A 25245-nucleotide genomic window follows, 5' to 3' on the forward strand; every position below is an offset into this window, starting at 1 on the left:
ATACAGGCAAGACGTGACAAGCTCAAGAAACAATGCTGGTACAGACTAGGAGAAAGGGGGATGTATAGCAAGAATAAAAATTAGCTGGATTTGAAGTCTGCTTAAATGCATACATGTATGTGAGCTTTTAGCTGAGCTGGTAAAGAATCCGCCTGCAATGCTGGAGACCCCAGTTCGATTCCTGGGTTGGAAAGATCCTCTGGAGAAGGGGTAGGCCACCCACTTCAGTATTCTTGGGTTTCCCTGGTGCCTCAGTTGGTAAAGAATATGGCCGCATTGTGAGAGCCCTGGGTTCCATCCCTGGGTTGGGAAGATCCCCTGGAGAAGGGCATGGCAACTCACTCCAGTATTCTTGCCTGGAGAATCCCCATAGACAGAGGAGCCTGGTGGCCTACAGTCATGGTGTCGCAGAGAGTCGGGACCTGGCTGAGTGAGTGAGTAAGCACAGCACAGCCCAGCAAAAAACTGGGAATTCTATCACGGAGAGAGAATGAATGAAAACTGGGACAGATGAGTAGCAATCTATACTACAAACCCAAAACTACTGGTAGGTTCTTTGCCCAACTGTTCAGTGCCCAAAACCAAGGCACATTTTATACTAACCAGACCACACAAAAACTCAACTGCATCATTTATTCACCACAGGTAGAGCTTTTGAAGATCTACTTACCTATTACTGTCTGGAAGGTATCAACAGACATTCAAAAGTTGGGAGAATTCATCCCGCTCCTCCAAGAATTTACACAAAATTTTAAAGTCTAAATACACTGACCACCAATTCTATGAGGGAGACAGGAAACTGGGGAAACTCATTTTCAGCAATGATAGAGGAGGAAATTAGAACTGATTCCCGTCCTGAAAATAACTTTAAAAGCTGGATGAAATAGTTTTTAACAACTCAAAAGCATTCAAGAGGTAACAAGGTGATGAACAATTGCTGGGTCCCCAAAATAAAGCAAGATCACAGTACTCAGGTTCCAAGGGCTGTGGAACCAAATACCCAATTCCAACGAAAAGCCTGGAAAACGGAACTAACCTTTCAGAGGCCTCACAGGGAAAAGTCAAACTCCAGAGCCAGACAAACATGGGGACTCTGGTATATTATCCCTACTTCAAGCTGAACCTGTAAGGGCTCCCTGCCAGAGTAACGGTGAACTGGAAGTAAAAAGAGCTCTTACATAAAACAATCCCAGTTATACATCATCTCAGTAGTTAACGCAACAATTTTTCCCAACTAGATCTATAGATTCAACACAATTCCAATCAAAACCCCAGCCAGTTACTTTATAGTTATCAACAAAATGATTTCTGAAGTTTACACACAAAGGCAAGCACTAGACTACCCAACACAAGACCAAAGCGGAACAATGTTGGAGGACTCACACCACTCGATTTCAAGGCTTACTGTACTACAGTAATCAAGACAGCACAGAACTGGTGAACGAACAGACAAACATAGGTCAGTGGAAGAGCCCCAAGACAGGCCTACAAGTACAGTCAACTGATGATTTCAGACAAAGGAGCCGAAGCAATCCAAAAGAGAAACAAGAGTCTTTTTCTGCAAACAGTGCTGGAATAACTGGACAGAAACTCTAGAACTGAAAAATAAAAATAAAACAAATTCAACAAATGTATATTTGAATGAGACAAAGAGAAACAAAAAATTCAGTAAGTGGGTCTTATATACAATCAATTAGTCTTTAAAGGGAAGGAGAAAAATGGCATTAATATTTTAAAGATGAGAATTTTTCAGATGTGTTTAGACACTTCACTCAAGATCTCAGATTTAAGAAGCTCACTGAATTCCAAGGAAAATCAATAAAAAAGAAAACCACACCTGGATACATCATTGTCAAACAGCAGAAAATAAAAGACAAGGAGCAAAGTCTTACGGGGGAGGTAGGGGGGGTGGTGAGGGAAGTAACTTTTATAAAGTAGCAACAGTTCAGACTCATAGCTGACTTCCTAACAGCAGTGGGAACCAACAGAGCAAAGCGTTGCAGTCAGTACGGTCAGTACGCTCAAACAAGAAAACTGCCAAGCTCAAGCACTGTGCTCTGTTAAAACAGTCCTTGGAAATAAAGGAGAATACATATATTCTCCTTCATTTTATATTATATATATATATATATATATATATATATATAAATATATATATATATATATATATATGTATTTGTGTGTGTGTGTGTAAATCCTCTAGCAGCTTCTAAATAAGCCTAATGAAGAGAGATGAAAAAAATGAAGAGCAAAAAAATAGAATATACAGATAAAACCCAGATGGTGGATACAAGTTCTCCAAAAATATTAATTTTTGCTTGAAAGTTCAAATTTTATCTCTAGCACAGACACTATTTTCCTGAAACTGATAGGCTTATTTTTTTCATTTCTGAGAAAATATCTACAAATACCCAAGTCTGAATAAGCATAGTTAGTCATTTAAATTAAAATCATGTCCATTGCAGAAAATACAAACAGAATGACAAGTGCATTTCCTCGAGACAACCATCATTCTTTGGCATGCAGCCAAAATACTTCAGGCACACTTTCCATTTCACCACACAGAATATTAAAATTACGTGTTTTCAAGGATTGTGACTTAATAAGATTAGTAATTTTTTACTTAATTAAGAACAATTTTAAGTGAAACTGGCATGTTCTTTTAAACTGTGAATGCATAGTGGTGAAGAATACTGTTAACCCTCCATACCGTTCTGCCTCCACATATTCAACCAACTGTAGATGGTGTATCATGTGTATGGATTGTGGCTTTCTGAATCCATAGATGCAGAATGTGTATTTGGAGGGCAACTTGCTTCTGGATCAGTGAAAATACCACGTATGACACTATGTCTTTACACAAAACTCAGACTGTACAACAAGAAGAGTGACCCCTCACATAAACCAAGGACTCCAGTGTAAATGATGTATCACTGAGGTTTGTATTTTACAACAGATACACAACTCTGGTGTGGGACGCTGACGTGAGGGAGGCTGTGCATCCATGGGGGTAGGAGTAGTGTATGAGGACTCCGTACTTTCTGTTCAATTTTAATACGAATCTAAAATTGTTCTAAAAAATGAACTCCAATTTAAAAAAAAAAAAAAAGGAATGAAATGCTAGTAGTGCCACAACATGAATAAACCTTAAAGATATCATGCTAAGTGAAGTTAAGCCAGACATAAAAGAGTGTTTTCAGTTTCTACTGATACATGGTACCAGAACAGTCAAATTAATAAAGGGGAAAAATGCAATAGCGGTTCCCAGTACCTGGAGGGAGAAGAGCATAGGAAGCTGTTATTTAATGTGTACTGAGTTTCAGACTGGTAACATGAAAAATGTGAAATGTACTTAATGCCACCAATCAGTACATTTTAAAAATGGTTAAAATGCTAATTTTTATGCTATGGACATCTTACCACAATGAAAATAATATCTTTTGTAACTCCACAGTTCAACCCAAGATTAAAAAAAATCTAGACATCAGGTCAAAATTGAAGACCACCAGCTTAGGCCACATTGGCTCCTCTAACTTGAATCTGTGAATTTAATAGATAGCCTCCAAAGGCTATCTGAGAAATATTCAACACGCTTCCTTATGGAAGTTCAAGAGCAGCCTGCGGACCCTCAAAACAAATCACTAGGGAAATTTATGGTAATACTGTCAATCCACTTTTGTTAAAAATGCCACAATTTCACCACCTCAGTGTCTTCATCGTTAACTCCTTTTTCACCTTCTATATCTTAGCACAAATCACTACCTAGGCAGGCAGCCTTCCCTAGGACCTATGCCCCCCATGAAAGAGCAGGACCAGCTCCCTACTATACTGATATACTTTTATTACCCTACATTCTTTTTCCTAAGTGCCTTCAACATATTAAGTGCCCAATAAAGTGAATAATGACAGTACACCCATATGCTTTGAGTAGTTTACTTACATTTAATGGTCTACCAAATTCCAAACATCCTTTTATTTAATCTCATTTTGATGAAAATTACACCTGAAACCTCTTCCTTGACAACATAAAAATCACATGTAATTATATTCACGCATTGAAGGATATTCTCAACCTTATCCATGGACCTGATTAAAAACTTCTGTGTTAATAAGAAAACTGTATCTGGAGCAAGTAACAACTTACTTGCTCAAGAAAGTATCTCCATATTTGATTCTCTGTCACCTCCAACTCCAGAAACTCTAAATTAATGGTCCTAAAACATGGTTTTGATCCAACCAATAATAGTCTTCAATGCCTAAAGGATCAAGGATGAAAGAGAAATGAGAGTCAGAGACAAAAAATGACTTTCAGCATTAAAGTTAGTCATCAGTAGAAACCAATTTGATCCAGGTCTGTCCCATGTCCTCCATTATGCAATTTTATAGCTTTCTCATACCCTATAATATCTCCTTCCATTACCGCAATCATCCCTCACTTCACTTCTGCCTGCTAAAATCACATTCACATTAAAACACTACTCTCCAACACTGCCTTGTCTGTTTATCCTAACAAGGATCTGTCTTCTCCTATTAATTCCTATAGCATTTCTTGACTATAAAGTTCTAATGACACTTAAATATGCCTTGTGTGAAAGATGTAGATTCATTTTTCTTCCTGCAAGTTATTGAGCTTTTGTTTCTCAGCCTTAAAACTACCCTTCCACGCTCTTACTTTGTGATCCTGGGGGTGAGTCACATTTTCTCCTTTACAGTTTGCTTCTTGTTAGGCTCTGCCAATAAAGTGCTTGTTTTTGTTTAGTCACTAAGCTGTGTCAGACTCTTCAGCAACCCCATGGACTACAGCCCGCCAGGCTCCTCTTTCCATGGGATATTCTAGGCAAGAATACTGGAATGGGTAGTCATTTCCTTCTCCAGCAGATCTTACCAACCCAGGGATTGAAATCTGTCCCTGCACTGGCAGGAGGGCTCTCCACCACTGAGCCACCTGGAAGTCAAGGGGTACTTGAGACCAGAAAGCTGGAGGAGGAAAATGCGGCACTTTCTGTTTGCTTCCTAGTCCTATTTTTTGCTTCCTTTTGCCACCAGTGCAACCCAACCACTCTTCAGGCCAGCAGCAGTTCATTCTAGCAGCCAGAGTTGGTTCCAGTCTGTATCTTCCTGACACAGAACCAGTATCACCGTGCCCCTAGAACACCAGCGCCAGCCAGCAGAACCCTCTTCGCTGAGCCCTGTACCCTTACCCCACTGGGCCCCTCTCCTGATCCCAAAGACATTAGTCCCAGCTGAGTGCAAACCCCTTCCTCGAGGCCTGAGTTTGGGCTGCAGCCTTTCTTTCCAGCCACTTGCCCTCTTCTCTTTGCTCTCCGGTCAGGAGGCAGTGGTGGCTTCTGACAAGACCTTGCTGTTCCCTTTTGTCTTTCCACTATTAAGTGGAAATGCCTAGTTAACAACCGGTTGTATTAAATTCTCTGTGAAAATCACTGGTATGATTTCCATCTCATGACTAGAGTCTGACACACATTTTTATCAATTTTAAGATTTTGTATTGATTTTTGCAATTTATGAATCACTTAAGAGATCAAAGAATATACCTTAGGGCATCTAATTATCTGTCATAATACTTTACTTACAGTGAGAGACCAAAAAACTTCAGTGAATGAAGTTTATCTGCCTACAACATACTTATCACTTCTGAGAATATCCTCTGAACTCTGCCCAAAGAGCCTCACTGATTCTCCAAGTAGTTTCTTCCTTTTGATAAGTTTAAGAAACTTCTGACAAAGACTTTAAAATCTGTTCAAGCGTTTGCTCATTTGGGGAATTGCACCTTGAGTATCTGTATCTGCTTGTCAAGTTTTATTTGGTAATTTGTTTTTACATTTATCTGCTCTTACTTCAGGTAAACATTTCAAATAACTTCCAGGCTTACACTTTTCCAGTGAAACTTCATCCATAATTTGTTCTTTTCACTTATTTTAAAAAAGAGAACTGCTTTTCTTCAATTATCCCTCTTCCATCAGGATACTGATAACAGTTACATTACGCTTCCTTGTGTATATAAATGAGAGCAGAAACTAGTGATGTTATGCTCTCAAAGATTCAGTAATTACACAGTGCCTCTCACAAACAAACTATCCACTCTAAGCAAATTTTTATTAAATTCTTATCTATACAATTTGATAACTGACACTCATTTAGCACAAAACATTCACTTCACAGATTAAAAATAAAAATAAAAACTAAGTAAAATTGGAAGTCCAGGGCTTAAAGTGACTTGTTTAAGATCAGATACTACAGCTTTTATCTTTACTTCACAGTCTAGATAACAACTACTTGCAGTGTACAAAGTTCAGTGTGAGACTGTTTTCTGAAAATGTCAGGTTAAACAGTGGATGAGAATGGCAATATCTTTTATTTGTCCCTTTCCTTTTTTTGCTTGGTTATTTCTTTTAAGGCATATGGAAAATTACTCCTAAAATGGTGTTTGAAATCAGTAAGGTAATTCTTTCAAAGCCATGACTCCTAGTAAAATAAGCACAGATTAGAAAATCTGTAAGAAACAATAACTTAAAATAGCAAATAAGACTTTAAGCAGAAACTTAACAACTTGTCAATATTCACTTACAAATTTACCCTTATAACACACCTTTTGCTAATGATATAATATGTAAATAAATCTTAAAATCTGAATAAACTGTTAGGCCATCCAACTTTCACCCACAGTTCTTTTTGGTGCTTTCATTTTTACATGCATTTCATCTACTTAAAATGAGAAAAAAAGGGAGAAAGTAAAATTTAATAAAATTCTGATTTTGAACTACTAATGCAATATTTATAAAGTATACAAGAAAATCTTCTACTTAGTGTTCCATTTAAGAGTAACTATATTCTCTAGAAATTCTATTGCTCATTAAAGACATTTAATACCTTCACAAATCAATGTGTTTGTCTAAATTCTTCAGCAGTATTCTTCAATGTATCATGTTCTCCTACCTGAAACACTGATTCCCTACTATCCAGAGGACCAATCATTCCAGTCTGCCAGTGGCTGAGGGGTTGCTTGGGATATGGGACATGAGACACTACAATAGCTAGCTCCAGCTCTAGCAAACCTGGAGGCCAAACTCAGACCATAAATCAACAGCTAGCTATTGCAGCATATCTCCTTAGTTACCTTCACTGGGTTTTCCTCTTTTTCTTAACCTAAAAATGTGTCCTTGACAACCTCTGGACTTCTACTAGGTATCTTAAACTTAACATGAATAAACTGAACTCTCCTATGGGCAGTCACATCATCATCTGGACCACAGTACAGGCATCACCCCTGCTCCTCTTTCCTTAACTACATACACCAGCATTCCTGCTGGTTTCACCAGAATCTGGCTGCTTCTCATCACTTCAACCACCACCTGCCGTTCGACTCCAAGCCACCATCACCTCTCACTTAAGACTGCTGTCTCAGGCTCCCAAAGGCCCTCATGCTTTTCCTCTTGCCCCCCTAAACTTAACTCTCTACACGGCAGCCAGGGTGATCTTTTAAAACACAAATCCTACTTCACAATATTACAGGGAAGGATAAAGGAGATAATATATATAAAGGAAGGACAGGTCATCCATGGGATCAATGATCTCAGTTGGGCCCATTTTGCTAGAGTTGGAGAATGAGGGCATGGGGGTTTTTAACTGTTTTATTTGTAAATCTGGCATATTAAAGTTAAATAAACATAATTTAGATCATGCCACTCCTCTGCTCAAAACCCTCCAATGTCTTTTCACCACACTCAGGTTAAAATTCTAAGTCTTTACCACAGACCACAAGGTACCACATGATGTGGCTACTGTCCGTCATGTCCCCCCTCATCACCCACCATTCTCCCAGGACGTCACTTGCACATGCCTTGATGCCATTCCTCAAGTATGTCCAATCTGTTCTCACTTCAGGGTTTTGCACTTGCTGTTCCCTGTGCCTAGAAGGGTCTTCCTACAGGTCTTCACAAGACTTGCTCCTTCTCTTCATTCACTGACATGCAAATATTAAGAAGGCATTTCCTGACCACCTAGTTAACAGGTACCTCCCCGCACACTGTTTCATTACATCTTCTCTCTTACCCACTTTCATCTTTCTTCCTAATGATGACATGATGGACATCAGCTATTTGTTTGCCATCTCTCAACCCCACCAGGAGCTAAGTGTTTGCCTTGTCAGTCATGTTTATCTCTGTATTCCCAGAGTCTAGACAGAACCTAACTCACTGCAAAGCAGCACTATTCAAAAGACCTTTCTGCAGTGACAGAGCCATTTTGTTCTTGTATTTGTGCTGTCCAATACAGTAGCCACTGCCACCTGAAGCTACTAAGCATCTAAAATGTGACTACTGTTTACTGAGGAACTGAATTTTAATTAAACAGCCAAATTTATAGGTGCTCAATTAACCTTTGCATCTAACTCTTTCTCACAAATTCTGATCTTCATGGTAAAAACAAAACAATAAGGAAACATTTACACTGAACGCAGCAAGCATTAAAATACAAAGCTAGGACACAACAAAATCTCTATAGTGTATAAAATTATACTACTGACCTAAAGTTAATAATACAGGACTCCAAAAACTGAAGTTAATTAAAAAGTTAACATTACATTGTATTTTAAAACACTGTGTGTTTTAAAAATATTAAATACAGTATACTTTAAATTAAGGATCCTAAGGATACAAAGAGTGTATTACAAATAAACCACCTCAGTCAGGATCTGAGTACTCAACCACTGAAAATAAGATTTAATATTAACTTGAGATTTCTTTCCAAAGATGAAAGATTTCAAATTCCTAAAAAGCTTTAAAATAAAAAATACTTGGGCAAAAATGAAACTTCTCAATTATGCAGCAAATACAAACACACTATATGCGTTTAACAAAACTTAAAAAGTAAGCAGTCAGTTACCCTAAGGTTGCACCCTAATACAGATGCCAATTTATCAACAGAAAACCTACTCATTTTGAGAGAAAAGAGCTACAATTCAGCCTGTGGTGCATAATTAGAATTTAAGACCAAGAAATGCCATTTCATTCCTCCTAAAGTTTGAACTTTGACCACTCAATACTTTAAGTACTAAGCTATAACTAAGGTGAATGAGAAAGTGGAACTGACAGCAGGAATGGTAATGAAAAATAAACTAACAGACATTTTAATGTAATCTGGTGTAACATACATATTTATACTTTGTCTGCAAAGTAATAGATTTACCTTATTCAGTTATTATAGTTCAAATGTGCCGTGGTAAATTAGAGAACTCTGCCAATGGATGCTTTTAAATACTATTTCAGTTTGAATTTGCACCATACCTGCAACTGCAGCTTACCTACAGTAAAGGTTAACTTTAAGAAATATTTTCCGATTTATATCCTTTATCAAGAAAATAGAGAGAGACTGAGTAACTCTCTTAGTAAATGTCACATTGCACTTGAAAAGATGTGGGTTATTTTCAAATATCTTTTTATGTTGGTTTCTAACGTAATTCCACTGTGATAAGAGAACAGACCCTGTGTGATTTCAATACCTTTAAGACCATGAAATTTTTGCACGTTGTTTTATGTCCTTGGATAAGTTCCAGAGTCTCCCAATTTACAGTCTATGGGAACTTGAATAGAATTTGTGTCCTACTGTTGTGTAAAAATTGTATAAATCTTAATTATATTGAATTGGTTCATAGTGTTTTTCAGGTCTAGTATATCATTCTATTTCTCTACATATTCATTCTATTAATTTTTGAGAGTTTGATACTAAAACTCCAACTAAAAATCTTAATTTATCTCCTTAAAAAATAATTGTAATATACAGTGTATTTTCCAAGTCTCCTGTAAATGTGTTATCATACTTTCAGAATTTAAAAAATTGAAATTAAAAAACTACTATGTATGAAGTAAATAAACCCCAAGGATGTATTGTACAGCACAGAAAAAATAGTCATTATTTCATAATAAAATGGAGTATAATCTGTAAAAATACTGATTCACTGTATTGTATAACTGAAACAAATGTAACATTATAAATCGGCTATGTGCTCATGCATACTCAGTCTCTTCCATCGCGTCTGACTCTTTGCCACCCTATGGACTACAGAACACCAGCTCTTCTTTCCATGGGACTCTCCAGGCAAGAATACTGGAGTGGGTTGCCCTGCCCTCCTCCAGGGGATCTTCCCGACCCAGGGATTGAGCCCAAGCCTCCCGTGTCTCCTGCATTGTAGGCGGATTCTTTACTGCTGAACCACCAGGGGAGTAAATCAACTATATTTCAATATAAATACCCTCCTCAAAAGAGAGACTGAGTAGGAAGATAAAGATCAGAGAATCTTAAGTGATACATCAGCCAAGAACCCTGATTTAAACAAAGAAGCTCAATTATATATTATGGCAATCAAGGAAATATGAACACTAGATCTTTGATAATATTAAGGAATCGTGGATAATGATAAAGGAATTTAAATTATATTTTTAAAAGACTCACTGCCTTTTAAGAAAACATGCTGAAACATTTATGGATGAAATGATGGTATAAGATGATTTGCTTTGCTTTGGTTTAGAATTTGCTTCAACCATCTGTATGAAGGGTTGGGGGGTGAGGTGGGTCGAGCAGAAATAGAAAAAGCTTGTCCTTGAGCTGAAAACTTGGAGCTGGAGGATAAGAGAATATGGAGATTTGTGTTCTATTTTTTGTGTGTGAAATTTTCTACACTATAATCTTTAAAAAAAGAAAAAAAGAAAAAACTAGTAGAGCCATTTTTTTTTAAAATGCAAGTAGGTCATAAGAGAGTAAGAAGATTTCCAATAATGAATTAACAACCTGCAAATAGCTATATATTATGGTTATCCTACTGGAAATTTTAATATAAATAAATTCACTTATTTGGGAAAGTTTCTTTCAGGTTATATGTTGTATTTGGAAAATATAACAGCCATACCCAGGGGCAAGTGACAAGACTCATCTGCACACCTGGGTCTTCACTGCCAGTGCCTGTGACACTTGACTATTTTACCATTTCCACGTTACCATTCTCAGAATATAAGGCAAATCTTGCCTGAATCACTGTCACTGACCCGAGAGGGTCCTAGCCCAGAGTCTTAAGGAAGGTCTTCCTCCAGAAATTAGACACGGTCCTTGTGTAGTTCTGTCCTCTAGAATCTTTCTCCCAAGTAACATAAGAACAAGAGGAGAAAGGCAGAGATGATCTGGATTTCTTGAGCCATCTGGGTGGATCAAGTTTTTTATTTCTTTCCTCTGCACAAAGTCCCTCACCTGTGACAAGCTTCAGCATTAGGTCCTGGTGACACAGTCCCCTGCGGGGGGAGATAGAGAAGTAAGGAGACAGGTAGTAGTAAGTAGCTTCTTAATCTGACTAAGATCAATTTAATTTGAAAGAGGAAGTAGCTTTACAGCAATCCTTTTTCTCATCATTGCCAGATTACCTCATTGCTTTAAAAGAAAATGAATTCCTCCATCTCAAGTGTTTGGCAAACAATAGTCAGCAGATTTGTGTAAAAAAAAAAGTATACATAGTCAATTAGGGGTCGATTACAAATTTCTATTTGGGGAGTCTCCAAATTGGGAACCTGAGAGTAGAGTAGAAAAAAGATTTTTCCCTTTGAATACTTCATGCTTTTAAAATTTTGAGCCATGTGAATGTATTGCTTTATGTAATTAATTAGTTAACTTATTAAAAATAAAGATTAAATAAATAAATAAAAATAAAGATAAAAATGGAGATCATAATGCCTAAAAAGAGATTAAGATCACAGGGCCATTTGCTTCTAATGTAAAAACTAATACAAATCACTCTGTTAAGAATCAAAAGGCTATTATAATTAAATGACACATAATATCAGATTTTCTTTTGCAAAATAGGCCCTTATGGGCAAAGTTGGTGAATTCTGAATAAAATCTCTAAGTTAGATAACAGTATTGTATCAATATTAATTTCCTGACTTTAATAATAGTACTGTGGTCATATAAAAGTTTTTTTAAGAAACACACTTCAAAACATTAGGGGTAAAGTGGTGTCATATCTGCAACTTTCTCTGAAAGAGTGGGGATGAGATATATAGAGAAAGGCAGAGAGAAAATAATAATAATAAAGTAGACTCGATAAAATGTTGATATTTACTGGCAAAGAGGGGGAGCGCCTGGAACTCTCATACACTAATGGCAGAAGTAAAAAAATTATGACTATTTTTGAAACCAGGCAATGCTTTAATAATGTTAAACATAGACTTATCATATGGCCTAGCAATTACAGTCCTAGGTATTTACCCTAGAGAAATTAAAACATAGAGATCCAAAACATGTGTCTAAGAATGTTCATATCAACTTTATTCATAATAGCCCAAAGTGCAAACAATCTCCATGTTCATCAATAGGAGAGTGAATCACATTCATCAACAGGAGAGTGAATAAACAAATGTATTCTCACACAAATGTTTGACAAACATTATTTTCACAAACAAATGTATCCACCTGCAAAGTGGGAGACCTGGGTTCCATCTGATCCCTGGGTTGGGAAGATTCCCTCGAGAAGGGGAAGGCTACTCACTCCAGCATTCTGGCCTGAAGAATTCCACGGGCTGTATACACATGAGGTGACAAAGGGTCAGATATGACTGAGTAAGTTTCAGTTCACTTCATTCACACACCAGACACTGGGACATGATTCCCATGGGTCCCTTGTGTTTCCACATGTCTTATGAATAGAGGTGCTGACAGTTTTGCTCCAGACAATCTTCTTTAAAAAAAAAAAAAAAAAACACTTGCACAGTAGATACCCTTGGAAAATATAATTTCTCCATCTGGAGCAGAAGGCAAATTTTTTGGAGTCCAGTATGATGAAGATAATGTCTCCTTCCAGGAACAAAGGTTGGGCAGATTTTCTTGAAGTCTCTTATTAAAGATTGAGGTTTTCTAAGCTTAGGGTTCCTCAGCTATGACTCAAGATTTACTATGTGTGGACATTTAGGTTGTTTTTACCTGTTTAAGTTTATTGAGGCATAACTTACATGCAAAAAAATCATATTTGATCTGGTACAAGCATGAATCCGAGGCAGCCTAACTTTTTAGCTTGCAAACAGGATAAAATCTCAGATTCTTCACAGTCCTTGCCAGTGGAATGCTGCCCAGCAACAAAAAGGAAAGAATCACTGAGACACACAGCAGTACAGATGAGTCTTGCAAACATTATGCTGCGTGAAAAAGCTGAGCCCGAATCAAGTATGATACTGTCTAATTTTATTTACTGAAAATTCTCCATCGAGCAGAATAAATCTGTATTAATAGAAATCACAATGGCAGTTGCCTGAGACAGGGAGTTTGGGGCATGTTGACAGAGGTAAAGGATGAAGGATTTTCCCAAGAGTCCAGTGGTTAAGAATTATCCTTGCAGTGCATGGGACACGGGTTCCGGGAACCAAGGTTCTGCGTGCTGCAGCACAGCTAAGGCCACGCGCTGCGGATACTAGGTGAGGAGGAGCCCCACAATGCGACTAAGGCCCGGTGCAGGCAAATAACCAAGTCTTTAAAAGGAGGTGAGGGGGAAGCTTTCTAGCGTGGTGGGAGTGGTGGAACTATTTTGTATCTTTGTTGTGTTTGCATGGATATATACATCTTTCAAAGTGCATCAAACAGTGTGCCCTAAAATGTATAATTTTGTTATATGTGAATTACGCCTCAGTAAAATTACATAGAAATAGTCTAAATATTTATCAACATGTGAACAGATATGCAAAATATGGTATATACATAAAATGGAATATTATTCAGCCTTGAAAAGGAATGAAATTCTGAAACATGCTAGAACATGGGTGTTCCTTGAAATCATTACACTACGTGAGAGAAGTCAGACATGAGAAGACAGTTACTGTGTGATTCCACTTCTTTGAGCTGCCTGGAATAGACAAATTCATAGACAGAAAGTAGAACAGTGGTTATCCAGGGCTGTGGAGTTGTGGTCTAGTGGGTACAAGGTTTCAGTTTGGAAGGATGAAATAATTCTGGAGATGGAGGTGATGGTGTTGTACAACAGTGTGAACACACTTAATGCCACTTAACTGGACACTCAAAATGTTTAAAATGATAAATGTTATATCTAGTACATTTATATGTATTACAGTAGTGGTGTGAAAAAAAATAATCTCTCTCTCCAGTGGTGTGCTGCAAAATGTATAACAACCAGCTATAAGAGGGAAGCATATTGGTAGTATTCACTTTGATAGAAACACTCCCACAGTGATCCAGTTCAAGCAACAGTGTGATATCACTGAATGTAGAGTTTGGAAAAGATACAAACAACTGACTTTACAAAGTCAATAGGAGTTGGCTCAAAGACACTACTGTCTCTATCCAACCAACCGATTGTTAGTACACAGCAAATCCAGTAAAGAAAACACAACATAAAAGTTATAAAGAAAAAGGGAAAAAAATCACCCCACCACTACTTATAGGCAGTTGTCTGTATGCCAGCCAGGGAGGTCGATGGTTATTTGTGGGCTGATAACATACAGGAACAACAAAGTGCCAGTTCACTGATCCTGCAGGCTGGAAGGCATCAATTCTGGTTGGTTGGTACCCATTGCCACATCAGTTATTAAATCTTGTGGCTCTTATTCCTGGTGGTGACATCCAGAAAAGGAAAACTGTGGGACCTTCTTGAATCATGTAAGTTTAGCTACCAGTAGGTAACCCTTTAAAATTTTTATCGATCTTTACTGTCATCATATTCCCTTTGTTTTGGCACAAAATGGCTGCAAAAGTACAGGAGATACAAAATTTTGAAGCCATTTCCAGAAGATTTAGGCTGATTCTCGGTGCCAGTGACTCTCAGATAGGGTGTGCATGTAATTACTTGGAGTAATCTTCATTTTGAAAGAACTACAGGTGATTCTAATGCAGTTGGTTCACAGAACACATTTGGCAACATGGTTCGATGAGGTAGCTCTTTCCCTTCTCCCCTTTCATAATTTCGCACCACAACCACATTGCTCTAAGATGCAAATTAGGGTAACTGATGTTATAAAACATGTCCCAATGTGTGTATAACAATGTCTGAAATGATTTTAAGAATATTCAGTATAGAAAAGGTGACATAAAATTGTGCTAATTCATTTTACTGTCATTGGTGAAACAAGTGTTATTCAAGCCTTTTGATGTGGCAGAAATATTTTAAGACAACCCCTTCTATTCTTTGAGCAGGAAATAAAATCTAGCAAACTGTGTAGCCAGTAACCTTAGGGATGGTACTTGAGGCTTGATCTCTAAAAGATGTTGAGTCCAAAAGTTGAACCTAAATCTGCCTGTATTGTTCTGCCTTGAGTGAATCTTTCATGCAGGCTGTGATCAGTGCATTTAAAAGAGCAGAGATCTGAATTTTATTGAGAGTTACCTTATGTTTTATTATTGTGGGCTTGCCAGGTGGCACTAGTGGTAAAGAACCCACCTGCCAATGCAGGTGATGTAAGAGGTGCTGATTGGATTTCTGGGTCAGGAAGATCGAGGAGGGTGTGGCAACCCACTCCAGTATTCTTGCCTGGAGAATCCTATAAACAGATGAACCTGGTGGGCTACAGTCCGTAGTCGCAAAGAGTCGGACACAACTGAAGCAACTTAGCATGCATGCATGTTTTATTAATAATGAATTTCTGTTTAGTAAATGTTTCATAGTTATGTGCCAGACTTGCTTTCCTTATAACATGGTGGCAAGGTTAAGAAGGCATCGTTAGTCTTCATCCACTCTAATTAATAAATGCTACATGAATCTACCAAAAAGAACCTTATAACTGTGCTTGAAAAGTTGGCTTAGGGTAGCTCTTTATAGGGTGTTTGGGGGAACACTAAACCCCAAGATGCTCATTTGAAGATAGAAGACCTGCAAAAAAAAAAAAAAAAAAAAAAAGAGAGAGAGAGAGAAGAGAAAGAAGACTTGCATGATTAAATAAACATAGGAAATGCTGCATAGGCGAATATTTTATTTTTTTTAATTTAGTCCACCATTTACCAAAGTTATTGATTAAAGATTTTAAAATTTCATAAGAATAACATTTTGTGGAATATATATTTAGCAAAGAATTCTCCAGTGCTCTGGTGAAAATTTTAGCTGTGAAGGGGAACACAGGGATAGAGAGGCAAATTAATTTGGCATTCTTGACTTCAAACTTACATTAACCACATTTGTTTCCACTATTAAATGTAAAGAATTTGATGGATTTAACAACAGTCATCAAGGATAGTCAAAAGGTAACTTCCTCAGTGGTCTGGTGCAGCCAAAAATCAACTGGAGAATATACCTCAGGTGCCCGCTGCAACTCGAGAAAAACCATGAGGCTTCCCCCTCGCTACGAGATGAACCCCAATTTCCCAGCATTGCGTGAAGACCAATTCCGTGTTCCCCATCAAACAAGAAAGGAGCCTTGACTTCCTTGATGGAACTCCAGAGAGGCCCCAAGAACACTGTCGCAAGTCTAGAGGGACCTGAGGTCACCGCAATCACACAAAAGAGTTCCATGTACCACAAATCAACTCGAGATGAGGCCTGATTCCCCTGCAATGGCTCCAGAGCTAGCAGGAGTTCCCCTGCAAACACAGCAAGTGGCTTGCCTTCCTTTAGGCAACTCCAGAGATTCCGCGAGAACACCATCCCAAGTCTAGAGGAACACGAGTTCAGCACAGCAACTAGAGAGAAGCTCCGTGTACAGCAAATCATCTCGAGATGAGAGCTGATTCTCTGGCTTTGACTCAAGAGGAATGCCAACTTTCCACAAGCACCTCAAAAGGAGGCTTCTCTCAGCTATAGGTATGTGAGAGGGACCCTGAGTTTGCTGCCTCAAGTGGAATGGACACCGAGATGCCGTGACTCGAGATAAGGCCGGATTTCCCTGCAGTGACCTGAATGCAAGCTCGTCTTTCATCTCACGAGATGAAGGGATGTCTGAATCCCCTGTGGAGACCCTAGAGAAAGCCCTAGTTCCACGTATCATCTCAACAGGAGGCCTCACACTCCTTTCAAAACTCGAGAGTCACGTGGAGGTCAATGCCTCAAAAGGAGACGATTCCTGACTCCTCTTGAAAATTGATAGGAATCCCAATATCCCTGTGGCAACTGGACAGGAACCCTGGGTCTCTCGCCTCACCTTGAGAGGGGTCCCTATTGCCCTATCAAGCCTCGATGAGAATACCGAGGTGTCCCTAACATCTAGGCAGGAGTCCTGACGTCACTGAACAACATGAGTTTTGAAGGGTCATTCCCGCCGTAACTCGAGAAGATACCCCAGGTCCCCACCACAACTCAAGAAAACCAGGGAGAATTCACCCTCGCCGTGAGATGAGGCCCAATTCCACTGCATCGCATGTAAAGCAATTCCGTGTTCCCCATAAAACAGGATATGAGCCTTGACTTCCGTGATGGAACTCCAGAGAGTCCCCAAGAACACTGTCGCAAGTGTAGAGGGACACTGAGGTCCCCGCAGCAACACGAAAGTGCTCCGAGTACCCAGATCAACTCGAGATGAGACCCGATTCCCCTGCACTGGCTCCAGAGCAATCCCGCTTTCCTCATCAAACTAGACAAGTGGCTTGACTTCCCTTAGGCAACTCCAGAGATTCCCCGAGAGCACCGTCCCAAGTCTAGAGGAACACCAAGTTCAGCACAGCAACTCGAGAAAAGCTCCGTGTACCCCAAAACATTCAAGATGAGAGCTGATTCCCTGGCTTTGACTCAAGAGGAATGCCAACTTTCCACAAGCAGCTCAAGCGGAGGCTTTTCTCAGCTCTAGGTATGTGAGAGGGACCCTGAGTTTGCTGCCTCAAGTGGAATGGACACCGAGATGCCCTGACTCGAAATAAGGCTGGATTTCCCTGCAGTGACTTGAATGCAGGCTCGTCTTTCATCTCACAAGATGAAGAGATGTCTGAATCCCCTGTGGAGACCCTAAAGAAAGCCCTAGTTCCCCACCTCATCTCGACAGGAGGCCTTACATCCCTTTGACTACTCGAGAGGAACACGGAGTTCAATGCTTCAAAAGGAGATGATGCCTAACACCTCTTGAAAATTGATAGGAATAGCAATATCCCTGTGGCAACTGCAAAGGGAAGCTGGGTCAACACCTCACCTCGAGAGGCATCCCTATTGCCCTGCCAAGCCTCGAGGAGAATCCCGAGGTGTCCTTCAAAACTAGACAGGAGTCCTGTCGCCGCTCAACCAACACGGGTTTTGAAGGGCCATCCTCGCCGTAACCCAAGAACATACCCTAGGTCCCAGCCGCAACTCAACATAAACCATAAGACTTCCCCCTGGCCGCGAGGTGAGGCCCGATTCCCCTGCACTGAGTGCAGAGCAAATCCGTGTTCCCCATCAAACATGAAAGGAGGCTTCACTTCCTAGATGAAACTCCACATAGTCCCCAAGAACACTGCCAGAGGTCGAGAGGGACCCTGAGGTCACCGCAGCAAAACAAAAGAATTCGTGTAAATGAAATCAACTCGAGATGAGGCGCGATTGCCCTGCATTGGCTCCAGAGCCATCTCGCATTCCCCATCAAACATGACAAGTGGCTTGACTTCCTTTAGGCAACTCCAGAGATTCACCAAGAGTACCGTCCAATATCTAAAGGAACACAAAGTTCAGCACTGCAACTCGAGAAAAGCTCCCTGTACCCCCAAATCATCTCGAGTTGAGAGCTGCTTCCCTGGATTCAACTCAAGAGGAATGCCAACTGTCCACAAGTACCTCAAGAGGAGGCTTCTCTCAGGTATATGTATGTGAGATGGGCCCTGAGTTTGTGGCCTCAAGTGAAATGGACACCGAGATGTCCTGCTCGAAATAAGGCTGGATTTCCCTGCAGTGACTTGAATGCAGGCTCGTCTTTCATCTCACGAGATGAAGGGATGTCTGAATCCCCTGTGGTGACCCTAGAGAAAGCCCTAGTTCCTGGCCTCATCTCAACATGAGACCTCACATCCCTGTGAAAACTCGAGAGGCACACGGAGTTCAATGCTTCAAAAGGAGACGATGGCTGACTCTTCTTGAAAAATGATAGGAATCCCAAAATTCCTGTGGCCACTGCAAATGGAACCTGGGTTTCCCCTCTCACCTTGAGAGGCGTCCCTATTGCCCTCCCAAGCCCCGAGGAGAATCCCGAGGTGTCCCTCGCAACTAGACAGGAGTCCTGACATCACTGATCCAACCCGAGTTTTGAAGGGCCATCCTCGTCATAACATGAGAACATAATCCAGGTTCCCACCGCAACTCGAGAAAAACAATGACACTTTCCCCTCGCCACGAGATGAGGCCTGATTCCCCTGCACTGCATGCAGAGCAAGTCCGTGTTCCCCATCAAACAGGAAAGGAGCCTTGACTTCCTTGATGGCACTCCAGAGAGTCCCCAGGAACACTTTCACAAGTCTAGAGGGACCCTGAGGTCCCCGAAACAAAATGAAAGCGCTCCATGTACTCCAAATCAACTCGAGATGAGGCCTGATTCCCCTGCACTGCATGCAGAGCAAGTCCATGTTCCCCATCAAACACGAAAAGAGCCTTGACTTCCTAGATGAAACTCCACATAGTCCCCAAGAACACTGTCACAGTTCTGCAGGGACCCTGAAGTGACAGCAGCAGCACGAAAGAACTCGTTTAACTCAAATCAACTCTAGATGAGACCCGATTCCCCTGCATTGACTCCAGAGACATCCCTCATTCCCCATTAAACAGGGCAAATAGCCTGACTTCCTTTAGGCAACCCCAGAGATTCACCAAGAGCACCGTCCCATATCTAGAGGAACACCAATTTCAGCACAGCAACTCGACAAAAGCTCCGTGTACCCCAAAACATTTCGAGATGAGAGTTATGACACAGGAGGAATGGAAACTTTCCACAAGCACCTCAAGAGGAGGCTACTCTGAGCTATAGGTATGTGAGAGGGATCCTGAGTTTGCTGCCTCGTGTGGAATGGACACCGAAATGCCCTTACTCGAAATAAGGCCGGATTTCCCTGCAGTGACTTGAATGCAGTCTCGTCTATCATCTCACAAGAAGAAGGGATGTCTAAATCCCCTGTGGATACCCTAGAGAAAGCCCAAGTTCCCTGCCTCATCTCGACAGGAGGCCTCACATCCCTTTGAAACTTTGAGAGGCACGTGGAGTTCAATGCCTCAAAAGTAGATGATGCCTGCCTCCTCTTGAAAATTGATAAGAATCTCAATATCTCTGTGGCAACTGGAAAGGGACCCTGGGTCTCCACTTTACCTCGAGAGACTTCCCTATTGCTCTCCCAAGCCCCGAGGAGAATCCCGAGGTGTCCCTCGCAACTAGACAGGTGTCCTGACGTCGCTGACCCAACGCAAGTTTTGAAGGTCCATCCCCACCGCAACTCAAGAACATACCCCAGGTTCCCACCGCAACTCGAGAAAAACCATGAGACATCCCCCTCGCCGTGAGATGAGGTCTGATTCCCCTGCATTGCATGCAGAGCATGTGTGTGTTCCCCATCATACTTGAAAAGAGTTTTGACTTCCTTGATGGAACTCCAGAGAGTCCCCAAGAACACTGTTACAAAGCTAGAGGGACCCTGCAGACTCCGCAGCAAAATGAAAGAGCTCGTGTACCCCAAATCAACTCGAGATGAGGCCCAATTCACCTGAATTGGGTCCAGAGCCATCACACGTTCCCCATCAAATAGAACACGTGGCTTGACCTCCTTTACGCAACTCCAGAGATTCCACGAGAACATCATTCCAAGTCCAGGGGAACACCAAGTTCTGCAGAGCAACTCAAGAAAAGCTCCATGTACCCCAAATCATCTCGAGATGAGAGCTGATTCGCTGAACTCGACTCAAAGGGAATTCCAACTTTCCACAAGCACCTCAAGAGGAGGCTTCTCTCAGCTATAAGTATCATAGTGGGACCCTGAGCTTGCTGCCTAAAGTGGAATGTACAATGAGATTCCCAGACTCGAAAAAAGGCCGGATTTCCCTGCAGTGACGTGAATGCAGGCTCGTCTTTCATCTCACAAGATGAAGGGATATCTGAATCCCCCGTGGAGACCCTAAAGAAAGCCCTTGTTCCCCGACTCATCTCGACAGGAGGCCACACATCCCTTTGACAACTCGAGAGGAGTGCAGAGTTCAAGGCGTCAAAAGGAGACGACGCCTGACTCACCTTGAAAATTGATAGGGATCCCAATATCCCTCTGGCAACTGCGAAGGAAGTCTGGGTCTCCTGTCTCACCTCGAGAGGCGTCCCTATTGCCCTGCCAAGCCTCAAGGAGAATCCCGAGGTATCCCTGGCAATTAGACATGAGTCCTGAAGTCGCTGAACCAACATGAGTTTTGAAGGGCCATCCCCGCCGTAATACGAGAACATACCCCAGATTCCCGCTGAAACTCAAGAAAAACCATGAGACTTCCCCATCGCTGCGAGATGAAGCCCGATTGCAATGCTGCGTGCAGAGCAAGTCTGTGTTCCTCATTAAACACAAAAGGAGCCTTGACTTCCTTGATGGACCTCCAGAAAGTCCCCAAGAACACTATCACAAGTCTAGCGGGACCCTGAGGTCCCCGCAGCAACACAAAAGAGCATCGTGTACCCCAAATCGACTCGAGATGAGGTGTGATTCCCCTGCATTGCATGCAGACCACATCTGAGTTCCACATCAAACACTAAAGGAGCCTTGACTTTCTAGATGAAATTCCACGTAGTCCCCAAGAAGACTGGCGACTTCAGTACCTCACAAGTCTAGAGGTGCTGAGGCCACCACAGCAACACATAAGAGCTTCGTGTACTACAAATCAACTTGACATGAGGCCGGATTCCCCTCCATTGGCTCCAGAGCCATCGTGCATTCCCCATCAAACAGATCAAGTAGCTTGACTTCTTTTAGCAACCCCAGAGATTAACCGAGAGCACCGTCCCATATCTAGAGGAACACCAAGTTCAGCACAGCAACTCGACAAAAGCTCCGTGTACCACAAATCATCTCAAGATGAGAGCTGATTCCCTGGATTGGACTCAAGAGGAATGCCAACGTTCCACAAGCAACTCAAGAGGAGGCTTCTCTCAGCTATATGTATGTGAAAGGGAACCTGATTTTGCTGCTTCAAGTGGAATGGACATCGAGATGCCCTGATTCAAAATAAGGCCGGATTTCCCTGCATTGACTTGAATGCAGGCTCATCTTTCATCTCACATAAAGAAGGGATGTCTGAATCCCTTGTGGAGACCCTAGAGAAAGCACTAGTTCCCTGCCTTATCTCGACATGAGGCCTGACTTCCCTTTGAAAACTCGAGAGGCATTCGAAGTTCAATGCTTCAAAAGGAGACGAAGCCTGACTCCTTTTCAAAATTGATAGGAATCACGATATCCCTGTGGCAACTGGACAGGAACCCTGGGTCTCTCGCCTCACTTCGAGAGGCATCCCTATTGCCCATGCAAGCCTCGAGGAGAATTCCGAGGTGTCCCTCGCAACTAGAGAGGAATCTTGACGTTGCTGATCCAACACAAGTTTTGAAGGTCCATCCTCGTCGTAACTAGAAAACATAACCCAGGTTCTTGCCGCAACTCGAGAAAAACCATGAGGCTTTCACCTGGCCGTGAGATGAGGCCTGAATCCCCTGCACTGCAGGCAGAGCAATTCCCTGTTCCCCATGAACACGAAAGGAGCCTTGACTTCCTTCATGGAACTCCAAAGAGTCCCCAGGAACACTGTCACTGGTATAGAGGGACACTGAGTTCCCCACAGCAACACGAAAGCGCTCCGTGTACTTCAAATCAACACGAGGTGAGGCCTGATTCCCCTGCATGGTCTCCAGAGCCATCCAGCATTCCCCATCAAACACGACAAGTGGCTTGTCTTCCTTTAGGCAACTCCAGAGTTTACACGAGAACACCGTCCTAAGTATAGAGGAACACCACGTTCAGCACAGCAACTAGAAAACATCTCTGTGTACCTCAAATCATCTTGAGATGAGCGCTGATTCCCTGGCTTTGACTCAAGAGGAATGCCAGCTTTAAACAACACCTAAAGAGGAGGCTTCTCTCAGCTATAGGTATGTGAGAGGGACCCTGAGTTTGCTGCCTCAAGTGGCATGGACACTGAGAAGCCCTGACTCAAAATAAGGCCAGGTGTCCCTGCAGTGGCTTGAATGCAGCCTCATCTCTCATCTCACAAGATGAAGGGATGTCTGAATCCCCTGTGGAGACCCTAGAGAATACCCTAGTTCCCAGCCTCATCTTAAAAGGAGGCCTCACATCCCTTCGACAACTCGAGAGGAACACAGAGCAACATGTAAAGGCTCTGTGTACTCCAAAACAACTCAAGATGAGGCCCGATTCCCCTGCACTGCGTTCAGAGCAAGTCTGTGTTCCCCATCAAACACGAAAGGAGCTTTGACTTCCCTGATGGAAATCCAGAGAGTCCCCAGGAACACTGTCACAAGTTTCGAGGGTCCCTGAGGTCCCCGCAGCAACATGAAAATGCACTGTGTACTTGAAATCAACTCGAGATGAGGCCCGCTTCCCATGCACTGCATGCAAAGCAAGTCTGTGTTCCCCATAAAACACGAAAGGAGCCTTGACTTCCTTGATGGAAATCCAGAGAGTCCCCAGGAACACTTTGAAAAGTCTAGAGGGACCCTGAGATCCCCACAGCAACATGAAAGTGCACTGTGTGCTTCAAATCAACTCGAGATGAGGCCCGATTCCCCTGCATTAGCTCCAGAGTCATCACTCATTCCCCATCAAACACAACAAGTGGCTTGACTTCCTTTAGGCAACTCCAGAGATTACCTGAGAATACCGTCTCAAGACAAGAGGAATACCAAGTTCAGCACAGCAACTCGAGAAAAGTTCCGTGTACCCCAAATCATCTCGAGATGAGAGCTGATTCCCTGGCTTCGACTCAAGAGGAATGCCAACTTTCCACAAGCCCCTCAAGAGGAGGCTTCTTTCAGCTCTAGGTATGTGAGAGGGACCCTGAGTTTGCTGCATCAAGTGGAATGGTTGCCCAGATGCCATGACTCGAAATAAGGTTGGATTTCCCTGCAGTGACTTTAATGCAGGCTCGTCTTTCATCACACATGATGAAGTGATGCCTGAATCACCTGTGGAGACCCTAGAGAAAATCCTAGTTCCCCGGCTCATCTCGACAGGAGGACTCACAGTCTTTAGAAACCTCCAGAGGCACATGGATTTAAATGCTTCAAAAGGAGAGCATGGCTGCCTCCTCTTGAAAATTGATAGGAATCCCCAAATTACTGTGGCAACTGGAATGGACCCTGGGTCTCCCCCCTCACCTCGAGAGGCATCCTTATTGCCCTACCAAGCCTCGAATAGAATCCCGAGTTGTCCCTTGCAGCTAGACAGGAGTCCTAATGTCACTGAATCAACACGAGTTTGAAGGGCCATCCCAACCATAACTTGAGAACATAACTCAGGTTCCCGCCACAGCTCAAGAAAACCGTGAGAATTCCCCCTTGCCATGAGATGAGGCCCGATTCCCCTGCATTGCATGCAGAGCAAGTCCATGTTCCCCATCAAAAAAGAAAGGAGCCTTGACTTCCTAGATGAAACTCCACATAGTCCCCAAGAACTGTGTCAGAAGTCTAGAGGGACCCTGAGGTCAGTGCAACAATAGGAAAGAGCACCGTGTACCACAAATCAACTCGAGATGAGGCCCGATTCCCCTGCACTGGCTCCAGAGCAATCCTGCATTCCTCATCAAAGAGCACAAGTGGCTTGACTTCTTTTGGGCAACTCCAAGATTCCCCGAGAACACCATCCCAAGTCTAGAGCAACACCAAGTTCAGCACAGCAACTCGAGAAAAGCTCCGTGTAGCCCAAATCATTTCGAGATGAGAGCAGATTCCCTGGCTTTGAAACAAGAGCAATGTCAACTTTCCACAAGCAGCTCAAGTGGAGGCTTTTCTCAGCTCTTGGTATGTGAGAGGCACCCTGAGTTTGCTGCTTCAAGTGGAATGGACACCGAGATGCCCTGACACGAAATAAGGCCGAATTCCCTGCAGTGACTTGAATGCCGGCTCATCCTTCATCTCAAAAGATGAAGGGATATCTGAATCCCCTATGAAGACCCTAGAGAAAGCCCTAGTTCCCCACTTCATCTCGACAGGAGGCCTCACATCCCTTTGACAACACGAGTAGAACACGGAGTTCAGTGCTTCAAAAGTAGACAATGATTGAGTCCTCTTGAAAATTGACAGAAGTCCCAGTATCCGTGTGGCAACTTGAAAGGACACT

Source organism: Muntiacus reevesi, chromosome 1 (assembly GCF_963930625.1).
Source record: "Muntiacus reevesi chromosome 1, mMunRee1.1, whole genome shotgun sequence".
Lineage (NCBI taxonomy): Eukaryota > Metazoa > Chordata > Mammalia > Artiodactyla > Cervidae > Muntiacus > Muntiacus reevesi.